The sequence below is a fragment of the Tachyglossus aculeatus genome, chromosome 11, assembly GCF_015852505.1.
Source record: "Tachyglossus aculeatus isolate mTacAcu1 chromosome 11, mTacAcu1.pri, whole genome shotgun sequence".
Lineage (NCBI taxonomy): Eukaryota > Metazoa > Chordata > Mammalia > Monotremata > Tachyglossidae > Tachyglossus > Tachyglossus aculeatus.
Genome location: NC_052076.1, coordinates 42,775,799 through 42,782,830, shown reverse-complemented (window position 1 = coordinate 42,782,830; position 7,032 = coordinate 42,775,799).

Here is a 7,032-nt window from a genome sequence, read left to right as displayed (position 1 = left end):
TGTGTGCAGAGCCACTCATTTACTGAGTGAGGGGTGCAAATTGCTAAGCTTTCCCCATTTAATTTCCCAGGACCCTGAGTCACAGCTCCGCTTCAACCAACTCCAGCATGTATGAACTTATTTATACTCGCCTCGACACTCTTTTATAAGTGCTTTCAAGTATTTATTCTGACCGCTCTGGATGTAAATATTTTTATGGTTGTGTCCCCCATTTATTCTGAATTTCCCATGTGCCTAGTACAGTCCACACACCAAGTGGGTGCTCAATAAATACTACTACTATCTGTTTGTGCTCCCACTTCTTCCTCTGCATTAAAAACAGTTCTTGTTGCAAAAAAAGAAAAAACGGTGTTATGTGCCAATAAAGACTGATGGCATGATTGTTCAGTAGAATTTATTATCTGGGGCCTCTTATAAATGACCATTCTGTATTATTAAAAGATGATCCTCTCTCCCCGCTCAGCTTGATTCCAGGCTGTATAGATCCCACAGTGTTAAATCTCATCAACCTGGGAACAAAACTGTCAATCAATGAAATGTCCATTCATCAATCAAAGCCATTGGCACGTACCGCTGGCAGATGCCAAGTGGAGTTTTTTTTATTTAGGGGGATGAGGGTGCTGCGCCAGTGACCAGATATCACACTCCGATATAACGAGGCTTTGGATCGACAGCCACAGAACAGTGGTGATTATCCCAAAATCACCCTGTTTATTTCAATCTTTGTTCAATCTGGGAGAGGAGACAAAATTCGATTACTTGAATAACCATATTTCCCCAGGATGGGAGATGCAGGGAATTAGTCAGAGATCAAGGCAAAGTCTTCAAGAAATTCAGTCTGGCTCTGCTTCTCCCTTTGCACATCTCAAGGAGATAGAAAAAAATCCCTATGATATGGCAGCCTATAAAGCTTCAAATAGCTTAACTAAATCACAGATGGCGTAGGCCCCCTCTGACTTGCTGCCTGATTTCTTCTTTTTTCAGTAAAGCAGCATGAACATTCTAGATGATGCCATAGCTGATTTCACCCCCAATTCGTTTTATGTATTTATTTATGGTGTTAGTTGAGCACTTACTTTGTTCTAAGCCCTCGCGGGGATGCCAGTTAATCAGGTCAGACATAGCCCCTATCTCACATGGGGCTCACGGTCTAAGTAGAAACGGAGAACAGATTTTGAATCTCCATTTTACAGTCACATGCTGAAGGTCACCCAGCAGGCGACGGGCAGCGCTGGGATTAGAACCCAGGTTCTCTGACTCCCGTAATCTTTCTACTAAGCCGTGTTGCTCCAATGCCTAGGGACCGTCTCTATATGTTGCCGACTTGTACTTCCCAAGAGTTTAGTACAGTGCTCTGCACACAGTAAGCGCTCAATAGATACGACTGAATGAATTTTGTCTTTTCCAAACCCTGTGGTTTCAAGGAACCTTCCTTCTTGAATGACAGGGAGCCAAAATCTGGGAGGCAAATGGCCCTCCACCTCCGTTTAACTCCCTGGAACTACAGACTCTGTTTCTGCCTCTGTTTCATTCGGTTTGGATCGGAGAGGGGCCCCAGTACTAACCGATACAAACCCAGTCTACACTAGAGAGTTCAAGCCTATCGGTCCCTTTCCTGCAAAGACTGGATTGCGAAGCATCATAGTTTTAGTGGAAAGAGCATGGGTTTGGGAATCAGAGGACGTGGGTTCTAATCCCACCTCTGCCACGTTCATTCATTCATTCAATCATGTTTATTGAGCGCTTACTGTGTGCAGAGCACCGTACTAAGTGCTGGAGAAGTACAAATCGGCAACATATAGATACGGTCCCTACCCAACAACGGGTTCACAGTCGAGTCTAGAAGCCACTTGTCAGCTGTGTGACTTTGGGCAAGTCACTTAGCTTGTCTGTGCCTCAGTTACCTCATCTGTAAAATGGGGATCAAGACTGAGCCCCACGTGGGACAACCTGCTTACCTTGTATCTACCCCAGCACTTAGAACAGTGCTTGGCACATAGTAAGCACTTAAGAAATACCATAATTATTCATCATTATTAGACCCAAGTCTTCCTTGCCCAAAGACCCTGGAGAGATTGGGTCTAGACTGTAAACTCCTTGTGGGCAGGGAACATGTCTACCAACTCTGTGGCACTGTACTCTCCCAAACACTTTGTCCAGTGCTCTGTACACAGTAATCGTATTTATTGAGTGCTTACTATGTGCAAAGCAATGGACTAAGCGCTTGGGAGAGTTCACTATCACAGAGTTGGCAGACATGTTCCCTGCCCACAAGGAGAAGCAGTATGGCTTAGTGGAAAGAGCCCGGGCTTGGGAGTCAGAGGTCTTGGGTTCTAATCCCAGCTCCAGCACTTGTCAGCTGAGTGACTTTGGGCAAATCAGCTTCTCTGTGCCTCAGTTACCTCATCTGTAAAATGGCGATCAAGACTGAGCCCCACGTGGGACAACCTGCTTACCTTGTATCTACCCCAGTGCTTAGAACAGTGCTTAAATACCATAATTATTATGATTATTATTAAGGAGCTTAAAGTCTAGACTCAATCTCCCCAGAGAGAGAACAATATAACAGTAAACGGACACATTCCCCACCCACAACGAGCTTACGGTCTAGAGTACTCAATAAATACCATTAATTGAATTCCTGCCTCTGTAGTAAGCATTTAATAAATATCACTGATTGACTCCCATCCCTGCTCTCGAGTTGAGCTGCTCTTCTGCAGGCCTGAGGGGGCTCCAGAATTTGCCAGAATGAATCATCCCCCAATAACTTGAATTTCCTGCCTCTCTAAGGTCCTCAGGGCCAATAAAGGAGCTTCTTAGTATATAACATTTTTAGAGAAATGTCCTCTTGAATTGCTGCTGTTGGCAATGAACAAAACACTTCCCGCATCAAAGCTCAGTTTTTCCATCAATGAAATGGAAATAAGGCTGTGCCCTCTACCTGCATTTTGAGACGGGCGAAATGACGATTACCAAAATAATGGCTATACAATCCTTTCGAGAAACTACCACGAACAGCAGCAGCACTCCAACGCCCAGAACTTATGTACCTGTCCATCAGTTATTTATTTTACTGTCTGCCTCCTCCTTTAGTCTCTAATCTTCTTGTAGGCAGGGATCATGTCTAGCTTGTACTTTCCAAGGGCTTAATACCACGCTCTGCACACAGTAAGCACTCAATAAATACCACTGATTGAACTGCAAAACGAGCTAGAGCCCCATTAGGTTGTAAGGAAGGCCTTTCACTTCTTTTCTCAAGGACGCAGAACAGAGATGTGCCCTCAGTGTTGTTTTTGCTTCACCCAAACATTAGAAACCACAAGCAAGCAAGAAACCAGGTGAACTTCTTAAAAAAAAAGTTATACATTCCCACTGGGAATGAACGGCAAGGCATTTCAGTATTAAACGAAGAATGTAGTAGCTGGCCTACCGGGGAAATTGAAGACTTCTTTTTCCATTTCCAGGACAACCACTTGTCCTGGACAACTAAAGTCATAATCCCTGGTGAGAGAAGCTCTTTTGTTGAAATACGGTTGGTTATGATTTTCAGTGGGGAGGAAGAAGGACAGGACTCCAGTCTGTCTTGCTATCGACACTTTGCCTCATCCTCCCTCCCCCTTCACATCTCGCAGACCACTACTCTCCCCACCTTCAAAGATTTACTAAAATCGTATCTTCCGGACTAAAACTCATTGTGGGCAGAGAATATGTCTACCAACTCTGTTACACTGCACTTTCCCAAGCGCTTAGGACAGTGTTCTGCACATTGTAAGAGTGCAATAACCGTGACTGATTGATCTCCTCCAAAATGTCTTTCCCAAATAACCCCTCATTTCCCCTATTTGCCCTTCCTTCTGCATCACCTTTGCACTTGGTTCTGGACCCCTTAAGCACTTTGATCCTCATTCCAGCCCCCAGCACTTACGTACGTATCCTCATATAATAATAATAATAATAATAATAATGGCATTTGTTAAGCGCTTACTATGTGCAGAGCACTGTTCTAAGCGCTGGGGGGGTTACAAGGTGATCAAGTTGTCCCATGTGGGGCTCACAGTCTTAATCCCCATTTTACAGATGAGGTAACAGGCTCAGAGCAGTTAAGTGACTTGCCCAAAGTCACACAGCAGACATGTGGGGAGTCGGAATTCGAACCCATGACTCCAAAGCCTGCACTCTTTCCATTGAGCCACGCTGCTCCTCTGATCATATGCTGCTACTTCCCCTTTTGGTAGTTTATTTTAATGTCTACCTCCCCCACTAGACTGTAAACTCCTTGAGGACACGGAATGTGCTGTCTAACCCTGTTTTATTGTGTTTAGTAGAGTGCTCTGCATACAATAAGTGTTCAGTAAATACCGTTGATTGATTGAATGATTAATAATAATAATAATAATAATAATAATAATAATAATAATAATAGTATTTGCTAAACGCTATGTGCCAAGCACTGTTCTAAGCGCTGGTGAGGTTACAAGGTGATCAGGTTGTCCCACGGGGGGCTTACAGTTTTAATCCCCATTTTACAGATGAGGTAACTGAGGCACAGAGAAGTTAAGTGACTTGCCCAAAGTCACACAGCTGACAGTTGGTGGAGCTGGGATTTGAACCCATGACCTCCGACTCCAAGGCCCACGCTCTTTCCACTGAGCCACGCTGCTTCTACGATCTATAATTCTATTTATTTATATTGATGCCTGTTTTCTTGTTTTGATATCTGTCTCCCCCTTCTAGACTGTGAGCCCGTTGTAGACAGGGATTGTCTCTTTGTTGCTGAATTGTATTTTCCAAGTGCTTAGTACAGTGCTCTGTCATCATCATCATCATCAATCGTATTTATTGAGCGCCTACTATGTGCAGAGCACTGTACTAAGCGCTTGGGAAGTACAAATTGGCAACATATAGAGACAGTCATCATCATCATTAATCGTATTTATTGAGCGCTTACTATGTGCAGAGCACTGTACTAAGCGCTTGGGAAGTACAAATTGGCAACATATAGAGACAGTCCCTACCCAACAGTGGGCTCACAGTCTAAAAGGGGGAGACGGAGAACAAAACCAAACATACTAACAAAATAAAATAAATAGAATAGATATGTACAAGTAAAATAAATAGAGTAAAAAATATGTACAAACATATATACATATATACAGGTGCTGTGGGGAAGGGAAGGAGGTAAGTTGGGGGGATGGAAAGGGGGACGAGGGGGAGAGGAAGGAAGGGGCTCAGTCTGGGAAGGCCTCCTGGAGGAGGTGAGCTCTCAGTAGGGCCTTGAAGGGAGGAAGAGAGCGAGCTTGGCGGATGGGCAGGGGGAGGGCATTCCAGGCCCGGGGGATGACGTGGGCCGGGGGTCGATGGTGGGACGGGCGAGAGCGAGGTACAGTGAGGAGATTAGCGGCGGAGGAGCGGAGGGTGCGGGCTGGGCTGGAGAAGGACAGAAGGGAGGTGAGGTAGGAGGGGGTGAGGGGATGGATGGACAGCCTTGAAGCCCAGGGTGAGGAGTTTCTGCCTGATGCGCAGATTGATTGGTAGCCACTGGAGATTTTTGATGTCCATAGTAGGCCCGCAATAAATGTTACTGATGTATAGACTCACAAACACTCTACTGGTTAATCTAAAGGGGACTGGCACAAGAGCGGCGATTCTGTCCCCACCGCAATGGATGCAGGATCCAGACTCCAGAAACAGCATCCCGGACAGCATCAAGGTTAACAATAATAATGATGGTATTTGTTAAGCGGTTACTGTATGTCAAGCGCTGTTCTAAGCTAGATACAAGCTAATCAGATACCCCAGAGGACCTGCTGGGCTAATGCGTCTTGCCTTCGTAGACCGCTTCACCCAGCTTCCTCCTAGTCGCTTTACTTCTCTGCGCCTCAGTTTCCTCATCTATAAAAACGGAGATTTAATCAATAACTGTTCTCTCTCCTACATGGAGTATGAGCCCCATGTGGGATAGGAACCGCGTCCGATCTATATATACTACATCTACCCCAGTGTTCAGTACAGTGCTTGGTAATATCAATCAATCGTATTTATTGAGCGCTTACTGTGTGCAGAGCACTGTACTAAGCGCTTGGGAAGTACAAGTTGGCAACATATAGAGATGGTCCCTACCCAACAGTGGGCTCACAGTCTAGAAGGGGGAGACAGAGAACAAAACCAAACATATTAACAAAATAAAATAGAATAGATATGTCCAAGTAAAATAATAATAATGGTAATAATTATGGTAATATGGTAATGGTAATAATAAGAATGGTATTTATTAAGCACTTACTATGTGCCAAGCACTGTTCTAAGCACTGGGGTAGATACAGGGTAATCAGGTTGTCCCACATGGGGCTCACAGTCTTAATCCCCATTTTACTGATAAGGTAACTGAGGCCTGGAGAAGTTAAGGGACTTGCCCAAAGTCACACAGCTGATAGGTGGCGGAACCGGGATTAGAACCCATGACCTCTGACTCCCAAGCCCAAGCTCTTTCCATTAAGCCACGCTGCTTCTCAATATCAACGATGGTATTCGTTAAGCGCTTACTATGTGCCAAGCACAGTTCTAAACACTGGGGGAGATGGAAGGTTATTATTATTATTATTATTATTATTATTATTATTATGGTATTTGTTAAGTGCTATGTGCCAATCACTGTTCTAGGCGTTGGATATCAGGTTGTCCCAGGTGGGGCTCACAGTCTTAATCCCCATTTCACAGATGAGGCAACTGAGGCCCAGAGAACTGAAGTGACTTGCCCAAAGTCACACAGCTGACAAGGGGCAGGGCCGGGATTAGAACCCACGACCTCTGACTCCCAAGCCAGTGCTTTTTCCAGGTGGTAAGCGCTTAACAAACACGGCAGTTATTATTTCAGCTCGGGTATGAAGGGAAATGAGCAGTGGAGAGGACGGTTTGTTTTGTTGTCTGTCTCCCCGTTCTAGACTGTGAGCCCGCTGTTGGATAGGGACCGTCTCTAGATGTTGCCAACTTGGACTTCCCAAGCGCTTAGTACAGTGCTCTGCACACAGTAAG